Source organism: Artibeus jamaicensis, unplaced genomic scaffold, assembly GCF_021234435.1.
Source record: "Artibeus jamaicensis isolate MK-2021 breed Jamaican fruit bat unplaced genomic scaffold, CSHL_Jam_final contig_507, whole genome shotgun sequence".
NCBI classification, from domain to species: Eukaryota; Metazoa; Chordata; class Mammalia; order Chiroptera; family Phyllostomidae; genus Artibeus; species Artibeus jamaicensis.
In genome coordinates, this window is record NW_026521864.1 from 441,356 (window position 1) to 453,637 (window position 12,282).

Sequence of the window (12,282 nt, forward strand, 5' to 3'; positions counted from 1 at the left end):
AGGCATGTTTCCTGGCTGGGAATTGAACCATATCCTCTCATTCATGCAGACCCACACCCAATCCACTGAGCTACACCAGCCAGGGCTTACAATCCCCTCAATTTTCTGGTAAGTGTTCAAGCATAAAATGCATCTGTTTCCCAAAGTTTTGTGGCCCTTTAGCTAACAGACCCAGACTAGTTCTTTGAATGTTATCTTTTTTTAATATATATTTTTATTTTATTGATTATGCTATTATATTTGTTCTATTCCCCCCTTCATTCCCCTCCACCCTGCACACCCCTCATCCATCATTTCCCCCCTTTAGTTCGTGAACACATGTCTCAAGTTCTTCAGATTCTATATTTCCCCTACTATTCTTACCCTTCCCCCTATCTATTTTCTATCTACTGTCTATGCTACTTATTTTCTGTACCTTCTGCCCCCTTCTCCTTCTCCCACTCCCCTGTTGCTAACCCTCCATGTGATCTCCATTTCACTCCTGATCTAGCTGTCCTCTTAATTTGATTTGCTTTAGGTATGTTTGTTAGTAACTATGAGTTTTCTGTCCTTTCACGGTTCATCTTTTTTGTCTTTTTTTTTTCCTTAGGTAAGTCCCTTTAACATTTCATATAATAAGGGCTTGGTGATGATGAACTCCTTGAATTTGATCTTATCTGAGAAGCACTTTATCTGTCCTTCCATTCTAAATGAAAACTTTGCTGGATAGATCAATCCTGAATGTAGGTCTTTGGATTTCATGACTTGGAATACCTCTTTCCAGCCCCTTCTTGCCTGTAAGGTCTCTTTTGAGAAATCCACTGACAGTCTGATGGGAACTCCTTTGTAGGTGACTGTACCCTTAGCTCTTGCTGCTTCTAGGATTCTCTCCTTCATTTTAATCTTGGCTAATGTAATGATGATGTGCCTTGGTGTGTTTCTTCTTGGGTCCAACTTTTTGGGACTCTCCAAGCTTCCTGGATTTCCTGGAAGTATATTTCCTTTGCCCGATTGGGGAAATTCTCCTTTATTATTTGTTCAAATAAGGTTTCCACTGGTGGCTGTTCCCTTTCCCCTTCTGGTACCCCTATAATTCGGATGTTGGAGCATTTAAAGATGTCCTGGAGGTTCCTAAGCCTCTCCTCATTTTTTTGAATTCTTGTTTCTTCATTCTTTTCTGTTTGGTCATTTTTTTCCTTCTGGTCTACTTTCTTGATTTGAGTCACAGTTTCCTTCCCATTACTATTGGTTTCCTGTGCATTACCATTCATTTCAATTAGCTTAACCTTCTTATGTTCCTCTAATTTGTGACTAAAGTCAACCAGTTCTGTGAGCATCCTGATCACCAGTGTTTTGAACTGTGCATCTGAAAATTTGGCTATTTCTTCATTGCTTGGATTTATTGGCTCTGGGGCTCTGAGTTGTTCTTGAGCCATGTTTTGATCTGTTTGTGCCCATTAAGTATTAGGAGAGGATCCTTAGTTGTTCACCAGCATGGGGCCACCCAGATCACTGATTTGTGACACTGTGCATGGGGGTGGGATCAGAGAGGTACAATGGCGGTCCTCTCTGCTCACCGGTTGCCTCGCGGCTTGCCCTCGCCTGTTTATCTGAGCGCAAATGTGCGGGTCTGCCACCCTGCGCCGGGGTCTGCTCGGTCTGTCTCAATACTATCTCTTTACTGGTTTATCTGTGGGCAAATGTGCGAAAGCAGACAGCCAGCCATGCAGAGCCTTCCCTGGATCCACCCATTGCTACCCTGCATCTGGGACATGCGCCCTCAGCTGCCTGTGCACTGCCCAGGTCGGGGAATCTATTTTGCCCGACCTGCTCCACTGCTGGCTTTGCCCCTCTTACCAGTTTAGCTGAGGGGTTAATTATTTTCAGGCTCCATATTGTTCAATTTTCTGTGGTTTGGATGCATTTATTATTGTTAAAACTTTACTGTTTTTAGATTTGGTTGTGCAAGGAAGCAAGGTGTTTCCACCTAAGCCTCCATCTTGGGGGAAGTCCCTGAATGTTATCTTGTTTGATCAGTAGTGCCTGATAGTGATTAATGAGCTTTACCTGGATTCCTGTGCACACTGAACCCAATAATAGCCCACTGAGGAACAGACTCTGGGCCCTTCTCCTCTGAGAGATTGGCCACCTCTCCTCCCCAAGCAGATCATTTATTGGTTGACTTATTCTCACCCGTGACAGCCAGTGGTGGGGAGTGGGGAGGGCTCTGCTGGGCAAAGACCTCCCACAGGTAGCCACTGAGGCAAGACTTCTGAGAACATGAGGGAAACAATGTGAGGGATTCAGAAATTCTCAGACGGCCTAGACTTACTTGACTGAAGAGCAGTAGTGCACAGCTACACTTGTGCAGCAGGAGTCTTTGGCAATGCAGACTGTCATTTTGTCAGGCATTTTCCATGAACTGTGTGCACATATAAATATGTAAGTGCCTGTGGTATCTAGTTTTACTCTCTGGGAATGTCCTTCACTGTTTTTCTCAAACATGCCCTTTGCAAGTAGGAGGGGAGGAGCAGGGAAGCTCCCATTTGTTGTCTGTGGGCATGGGTCTGGCAGGGACAGGATAAAATGCCTGAGGGGCTGGGTGTGCAAGGGAGTATTAGGAAGGGAGTTCCCCCATGGAAGCTAAGAAAGTAATTTTTGGCAAACTTGTGAACCATGTTTGCTGGGTACATTGGATTTTCCATGTGGCATTGCCAGAACCTGGTAGTGCATTCTTTGGGGACAGAATGTCCCTGTGCCGCTTGGTTGTATGTTGGCCTCTATAGGTTTAGCTCTAGAAGAGCAGTAATGATTCAAAAATATGCACAAGTTAATTAAGCACCGGGATGTAAAAATTGCCCTTTTAGTCATCAGAGGTCAAAAAGTTGATTCTCTGGGGAGGATTCGCAATCTGTAGCATTTGTTCAAAATCATGGCTATTGCTTTCACCAGTGTGTGCCAAACTCTGTCAACATAGCAATCAAGCTTTGAAACTCTCTCTTCATAGGCTGTAGTATGCTGCACACTTCCTGTTTGAAAAGCCTGGGAAGCAGAACATTTCTTCACATCGTTTCAACAGTAATATGTAACCAACATAATGACAGTTGCTTGGGGGTCATTCAGAGTAGTTGATGAGTCTTATAAGATTAGTTGTTTGAAGGGTACAATCCAGAGAGAGTGTACTCTCACTGCTCATTTTAGGTTTAAAGATAAAAGTTAAAAAAAAACTCCACTTATTTTTTTAAAGGGCATCTCATCCTGGCTGGTGTGGCTCAGTGAATTGAGATTCAGCTGGTGAACCAAGGCATCAGGAGTATCATTCACAGTCAAGACTCATGTTTGGATTGCTGGCTGGTCTCGGGTAGGGGGCATGCAGGAGGCAACCACACATAGATGTTTCTTTCCTGTTTCATTCTCCCTCCTTTCTGGTCTCTCTAGAACTAAATGAATAATAAAAATGAAATGTTAACAAATAATTAAAAAGGGAGTTTCATGTACTGCAGTTCAACAGCAGCATTCCAGTCTAGGCTTACCCCTAATTTCTTTTTTTTACCACATGTCTAGAAAAATATAGCATTTGTTTCATAGCATTTGTCCATGCACATTGTGCTGTACAGGCTACAAATTATAAATACTTTCTTAAATTTTAAAAAAGATTCCACTGATTTGTTTTTAGATGGAACAGAAGGGAAGGGGAAAGAGAGGAAGAGAAACATCAGTGTGTGTTTGCCTCTCAGGCATCACCTACCAGGTACCTTGCCCACAAGCTAAGCATATGTCCTGACTGGGATTCAAACCTGCAACCCTTTGGTTCACTGGCCCACACTCAACCTACTGTGCTATATCAGCAAGTGTTACATACTGTCTTGTTTTTTTAAAGCACAGGTGGCAAATACAAGGCTCAAAGGATGAATCCACCTTGTGTTATCTGGCCCAGCACCTTGTTTCTACACTGTGGCGGTGCCAAGCCCCTTGCCCCTAGTTAAGGAGTAGTTACATTTATACAGTCCTAAAATTACATCCAGCCCTTTGAAGGCAACCTCGAGGTTGATGTAGCCCCCAGTGAAAATGAGTTTGACACGCCTGTTTTAAAGTAAGCTCTTGTACAATGTTTGACATGAAGCATCTAAATACTGTGTGATAAGATTTAGTTCTTTGGCGTATATCCCTCACAGCACAATGGTGGAAGCCCATGGTCCTGGCAAGCTGTTCATAGGAGGCCTCAGCATGTGGACCAATGAAGAGACTCTTGAGGCTCTGTTTGGCAAATTTGGTCCCCTAACACAAGGTATCTCTTAGAACCAACATGTGTATATGCTCACACTAACCAGACCCCATAGCTGTATACCACTCACCAGCTCAATTAACATTACCTTTTGCTGAGAAAAACAGTAGTAAACACAAGATGCTACTGAGATGGAAAGCCACTGTGGTCTTGTTGGGGATTTGGATTTGTGATATTTTCCTTCCTGCATAGCCTTTTAATATTTATTTCTTGTCCAAGACAAAGAGAGAACCTTAAAGGTAGCAAGGGCAAAACAGGAAGTAACATACAAGGGAGCCCTGATAAGACTAGCAGCTGACTTCTCAGTGGAGACACTACAGGCCAGAAGGGATTGGCAAGACACATTCCAAGTAATGAAAAGCAAAGGCCTGCAACCAAGACTACTCTATCCAGCAAGGCTCCCAATTTTTAATTGAAGGCCAAATAAGGAGGTTCCCAGGAAAAGCAGGCTCAAAGAATACTCTCTGAGTATGTCTAATTCTTCAAAAGATGCTAAAGGGTCTGCTTTAAGGAGAGGAAGAAAAACAATGAGTGTGTGTGTGTGTGTGTGTGTGTGTGTGTGTGTGTGTGTGAGAGAGAGAGAGAGAGAGAGAGAGAGAGAGAGAGAAGTAGATGCAAATGGAATAAAATAGCAATGAATAACTATGTATCAATAATAATTTTAAGGTGAATGTGTTAAATTCTCCACTCAAAAAATATAGAGTATCTTAATGGATAAGAAAATATGACCTGTACATATCCTGCCTATGAGAGACCCATCTTAGAAACAAAGACCAACAAAGACTAATAGTGAAGGTTTGGAAAAAATATTCCAAGTAAACATACAGGGGAACAAAAGTGCCAGGAACAACCAGGAAAAAAAATAAATTAGGAAATAAATCTCATTTCCTATAGTAATGAGAAAAATAAAGTACCAAAAAGGTAAAGACCTGTATTCCAAAAACTACACAACATTGAAGAAAGAAATTAAGGAAGACACAAAAAAGTGGAAGGATATACCATGTTTTTGGATTGGAAGAACTGATATCATCAACTTGTCCATATCATCTGAAGCAATTTATACATTCAGTGCAACCTCTATTAAAATACCAATGACATATTTCAGAGATATAGAACACAGATTTCAATAACTTATATGGAACCATAAATGAACAAAAACAGCAACAGCAATTTTTAGAAAGAAGTACAAAGTAGAAGGGGTCACCATACCTATCATGAAACTATGTTACAAGGCCATGGCAATCAAAATAACCTGGTGCTGGCATAAGAACAGACACATAGACCAATGGAACAGAATAGAGAGCCCAGAAATAAAGCCAAGTTTCTAGTCAATTACTATTTGACAAAGTGGGCAGCAGCAACATACAGTGACCCTCTGTATGTCATTCAACAAATCATGTTGGGACATCTGGATGGCTACATGCAACAAAATGAAACCTGGCCACCAACTTATACCAGAGACAAAAGCAAACTCAAGACGGATGAAAGTCGTAAATATAAGTTGTGATACCATAAAAGTCCCAGAGGAGATTGTAGGCAGGAAAATCTCAGATATTCACACAGCAATAGTTTCGCTGATATATCCCCTAGAGCAAGGGACATGAAAGAATAAAAAAAATGGGACTTCATCAAAATGAAAATTTTCTGCACAGCTAAAGAAAATATCAGCAAAATGAAGAGGGAACCAACTGTGTGTGGAAATTTGTTTGCCAGTGATATCTCGGACAAGCATTTGATCTCCAAAATATATAAAGAACTCACATGACTCCACTCCAGAAAGACAAACTACCCAGTTAAAAAATGGACAAAGGACCTGAACAGACCTGTCTCCAAGGAGGGCATACAGAGTGCTAGAGACATGAAAAGATTCTCAGCATCACTGCTATTCCAAGATATACAAATTAAAACCAAAATGAGATACCACTCACCTCAGTTAGAATGGCCATCATGAACAAATCAACAGACAACAAGCACTGGTGAAGCTGTAGAGAAAAGAAAACCCTTGTACATTGTTGGTGGGAATGCAGACTAGGGTGGCCACTGTGGAAAAAAGGATGGAATTTCCTCAATAACTAAAAATGGAACTGCCTTTTGATCTGGGAATCCCACTGCTGGCCTTATATCCTAATAATTCTGAGTACCTATGCACTCCTATGTACATAGCAGCACAATTTACAATAGCCAAGTGCTGGAAGCAACATAGGTGCCTTTCAGTAAAGAATAAGATAAAAAAAATGTGTAACATTTGCACAGTGAAATACTACGCAGCAAGAAGAAAGAAGGAGCTCCTACTGTTCGTGATAGAATGAGTGGAACTGGAGAGCATAATGCTGAGTGAAGTAAGTCAAGCCATGAAAAACAAATACCATATGATCTCATAAGTGGAATACCTATAAGTGGAACCTAATCAACAAAAGAAACAAGCAGGCAAAATGTAACCAGAGACACTGAAATTAAGAGCAAACTGATAAGTAACAAGGGGGCAGAAAGCATCAAGATTATGGGGGACAGAAGGGAAATCTTTGGCAAGGAACATGTATAAAGGACACACAGGCAGAGCCAAAGATGGAAAGGATGGTGGGTGGGAGGTGGGGATGGGGAGGATGGGAGGAGAGGAAAAGAGTGGTGGGGAAAAAGAGACAACTGTATTTGAACAGCAATAAAAAATGATAAAGAAGAAATAGAAGCATTCATTATAATTGAAATGGTACCTGTAATAGTTTTATTTTAGGAATTTCTTTCTTTTTTTTTCTTTCTTTCTTTCTTTCTTTCTTTCTTTCTTTCTTTCTTTCTTTCTTTCTTTCTTTCTTTCTTTCTTCTTTCTCTTTTTGATTTCAGATAGAGAGGAAGGGAGGAAGAGAAAGGGAAAGAGAGAAACATCACTTTGTTATCATTTACTTATCTGTTCATTGGTTGGTTCTTGTGTGTGCCCTGACCAGAGATGGACCTCGCCTCCTTGTTCTATTTGGATGATGCTGTCACCAAATGAGGTAGGTGAAGCCAGGGTAAAAGTGGGTATATTTAAATCAAAGGACTATGTAAGGCAGAAAAATATGTGTATATGCTAAAAAGTTTTGGAATGTATCTCTTTGAAAGAATAAAAATGTAAAAAAATACATATACAGTAAACGTGCAAGTACAACATACTGGTAAATACTTCTCACACTCAACAAAACACATATCCAAAGTGATAAAGGCTTTCCATAAAATAACGTATCACTTTGAATAAATAATTGAGAAACTCACATTCTAAATATTGCAGAAAAGAAGAGGCCATTGTGCCTGAGGCAGAGTGAGGCAGTATGTGGACAGGCAACTGGTGGGGCCAAGTCTGGGTGTGTGGGTCATTGCAGAGGCTGTGAGGGGATCTCACCTTCTAGTGGCTATAGCATTACTGTGAAAATCACAAAACGGGCTCAATCCAGTGAGGACCCATTGAGGGCAGCAGCTGGGTGCCCAGCCAGCAGCACCCTGTGCCAAAAAGTGCCTTCGCAGTGTCCTGATTTTCTGTTTCTGGAAATGCCGGTCACCTTGGTGAAACACGTGCCTCAGGACACCAACTCTCCTAGGTGTGCTGCATACATACACTCTACCAGTATTCCCAGCATCATCTGTGAGGAAATGGATAGGATCTGATCACTGCAGGCAGAAGCAGGCTGAGAGGTGTTACATCAGGTGGCAGGAGAGCCAGATTCAAACCCCCAAACTACTCATGACCTGTGCTTTGGCCCTGTACATTCTAATTTTCAGGTCTTCTCTTAAAAATTAGTTCACTGGTGTTTTCAGTCGCTTTTAGACTGAAGACCATTTTTCAATATTTACTCTCATTAGAGATCAGCATGTGGTAGCAATTTTGAAAAATAAATGAAAACACAGAGAAATAAAGTTGAGCCATAATTTTACCACTCCCAGGTGCCAACTGTGTTAACAGCACAATTGACATATGTTCTGCCAGCATCTGTCTAATTGCATAGCTCATTCTGAACATGCAGTTTCATGAGATATGTTTTCTTTTACTAGTGACTGTCAACAACAGGGCTTGCAAACATCCCATTCTCAAGGCTACAGGTGGACCCTGTCACATGCTATTAGCACATATATACTTTTAACTGGCTCCCACTGGTGGGCATTTTCCGCAGTCGTCATTCGGGGTTTTAGTTTATTTCTTGTTGTTGTAATACATACGCACACACAGATGAACAACCAGGCCTGAATGTTAAAGTTTATATGTCACCGTGACTGGGCCAGGGAAGTCCACATATTAGGCTAAACATTATTGTGGTTGTGTGTATGTGACGGTGATTCTGGATGCGATTAACATTTAAAGCAGTAGACAGAAGAAATCGGATTTCTCTCCCCTGTGTGGTGGTACTCATCCAATTAGCTGAAGCCCTGGAGAGAACAAAAGTACTAAATAAGAGGGAACATCCCCTACCCAACCACCCTCAAACTGAGAGAGATATCAGCATTTCCCCTGCATCTAGACACAAACGGGAACATTGCCTCTCAATGTTTCTCCTCGGTCTCAAGCCTTCTGGCATTTGGACTGGAACTGCCCCCTCAGCTCTCCTGGAAGTTCTGGAGCTCAAGGTCTCCAGCTTGCCAGCTACAAATTTGTTGCTCGTCAGCATCCTCAAACACATGAGCTAATTCCTTAAAACAAACAATTAAGCAAACCAACCAAAAAAGCATGTGTCTGTGTGTGCACACATCTACCCACCTCCTATAAGTTCTCTTCCCTCAAGGGCCCTGACCACTGTATCATGTGAAGACAAGGTGAAAAGACAACTGTCCACACACCAAAGAAAGAGCTGTCAGAAGAGACCAGCCCTGAGGATACCTTGATCTCAGTCTTTCAGCCTCCAAAACTGTGGAAAAAAAAAGTTTTTTCTGTTGTTTAAGCACACAGCCTGTGAAACTTTATTATGCCAGCTGATCAAACTACTATAGGGCCTCTCATTTTTCCACCTGTCAAGTGGAGCAAGAACCCATTCTCAGGCTCATCATAAGACTGTTGAGCACAAAGTGCATACACATGCACTATACCATCAGGAGGACCAATAGATGATGTGTGGTGGCTAGGGCTGGTATTAGGGTGTTGTGAATGAGACATGTACTTAGGGTGCAGAAATTCAGTGGGCACTAAAAATGTGAGCAAATAAACAAAATTTCAAAACTGTACATAAAGACAGGCTGTTGTTTTGCAACAGAAACAGTCATTTCAGTAGCTTCCAGTTCCTGCAACACAGTATGCCCTGCAGGGTGGGTAAATGAGGACAGACAATGATCTGAAAATGGATCAGGACATATAGAATGATAGATGTTATTTTAAAGCTGTAGTAAGGGTTTTCACTTGGTTCAAAATACAGCACAGTACTTTGGCAAGTGCACAAAGTCACCTTCTGCCTCAGGCTCAAATAAGGCTCTGCTCAAGGCTGCTCTGCCCTGAGCTGGCCTGTCCACATGCTACATTGTCTACTTTCAAAGGGTCAGTTGGTAACTCCACATGTGCTCTGAGGATCGCATAGTTGTATTAGGTCATTGTGAATGTCCCAGCTTTGAAAATGTGCTGTGATAATGTCAGACAATGCCTTTGTTTCTAGGAAAGAGACTGAATTACCAGGGGCTTGAGCTGGACAACTTACATGGGAAGCTGACATTCAAGTGATTGTAAAAAGTGCGGGTGTCTGTGAGTGGGGGGGTGGGGGAGGGTGGGGTGTGGGGAGAGAGAGTCAGAGAGAAGGGGAGAGAAAGAGAATGATGCAGCAAATGTGATACCACTGAGAAATCTGGCTGAGGATATACAAGAATTCTTTGTATTCTCTTTGCAACTTTTCTGTAAGTCTGAACGCACAACAAAAGAGAGTTAAAGAAAGAGTAAAGAGATGCTGTGGAGTGGTTGCACATACTCAGGCCCTGGCTTCTCCTGGAGCAATGTGTCCTCAGATTCCCTCTCTGCGTCCTCCTCCGTTTCTCAGGTCTCAGCTCCAATGTCTCCTTCTTTGAGAGGTCCTCCCCAGTTACCTCATCTAGCATAGCACCCTCTTCCATCCCCTAGTTGTCCTCATTCATGTCCCCCAGTTTATTTCACTTCTCAGTCTCACTATCACCAAATTTGTCTCATTTGTTTGCTTGGTAGTTGTCCCTCAGATAGGACAAACTGCACGGCAGGTGGTTGCTTTGCCTGGCGCATTTCACTTCCCCTCCATCCACTTGCACAGTACTTTTTGTGTTCAGCTTTCACAAATGATTTCTTACATACATCATTTACAGTCAGTTTTTTTCAAACCAAGACCTTAATAACACCCATATACTACATGAGTCTCTGGATCCTGCTTTGATCTAGAGCGCCTCCTCTTTGGTCATCTTTGCCATGTATTTATTGAAGAGTCTGGGCCTTTTGCCTTCAGCATGTCCCACAATCAGTTTTTTGGCTGGCCATCTCTCCCACTGGTGTCACTTAATCTGCCCCTCTGTCTTGCATATTTCCTACATACTAGGAATTAAATCAGGAAGCTTGTTTACACATGGTTCCAATATTTAAGCCAGCTTCTTTTAATAGAATATATGAAATGGTACTACATTTAATATTAGTATGTGCACACAGTGATTCTGCACCATGGGACCTGTCTGTGAATGGAGAAACCAATGAAAGAGTCAGGCAGGAGACTGACCTGGACCAGTGCAGGTATTGGGAAACAGCCCTGATTAAGGGATGAAGAAAAAAGGCAGCAGGAGGCTGGTGGGGGAGGTATAGTCTGGGCCCAGGGTAGTGCCTCCTTACTAGTGCTCTGGAACTGTCCTCACTTGTCCTGCAGGAGCCACAGAGCTGGGAACCAAGGCCCAAAGAACTCAGGCCTTAGAGCAAAGAATGGAGGTTAAAGGAAGCATATTTTTTTTCTTTGCAGAGGAGGGACTAGGGGATGGCACACAGCCTGCTGCAGAGGGGATTTAGGTCAGACGTTGAGAAAGATTTCCCTGCTGGACTAGAAATGTTGTGTTGCATGTTTTGGAGCAGAGTTGCATTGTTGATTCAGATCCTCACTCTACCACTTTCTATTTACATAGCTGTGTGCACGGCTCTGAACCCCTATGCCTTAGTTCCTTACCTGGAAGGTGAGATAATGACAGTTCCTATCTCAAAGAATGGACCTAAATATTAGGTGAGTTGGTCAGACCCAGGGTTCTGGTTATTGAAATCACTCAATAACCGTTAGATGTTCTCATTACTAGCTGGGAGTAAAATGACTCATCCTGGAAATTTTAAAGACTGCCATGTCTAAAAAGTTGAGAACCCAGAGCTTAAGAAGAGCATTTCTTTATATTTTCACTTCTCCATGTGGCTTCACTCAGCATCAGCTCCTTCCATGTGCTGGGTTTTCACGAAACACACTACAGGCATCTCTGTGTTCTCTTCCCATGCTGTAGACGAGGGTGGGTTGTGAAGAATGGCTTATAAAGATGCCATGACCAGTACAGCTATGCATCATAGAAAGGATGTAGGTATTGAAGTGAGGACCCCTGTTCAGAGTCCTTGATCTGTGGTGCCAGGCTGTGTGACCTTGGATCAGTCACTTCAGTCCTCTGAGACTCCTTTTCTCCTTTTGCAACTTTGAGGAAGTGCCTTGGACCTCCATTGCTTGTGTTGCCTGATTTCCCTAAGTGGCAGATCAGTTTCCCATGATGGGTCCAGGTCCAGGTCCAGGTCCAGATACGCCCATAGCTGTCTGCCACAACCACTTTAGACATTAAAAGAATAATAATAAAAATAAACAAATATCCCGCCTCGAGACTAAGAGTGATCTGGACCAGTGGCTGTGACTGCCTGCTGATATGAGTCCCTGCCCTCTGGGACTCCACATGCAGGCCACCTGCAGGAGTATTCTCTGCGAAGGTCTGGCTCTGCCATCACCAGTTGTTATCCACCATAGCAGGATTCTTTGAGAAACATCTCTGGAACATGGTCTTCCTGGGAAAGTCATCAGCTGCCCAGATCCTGTTTTTCCCTCTGGTGGAAA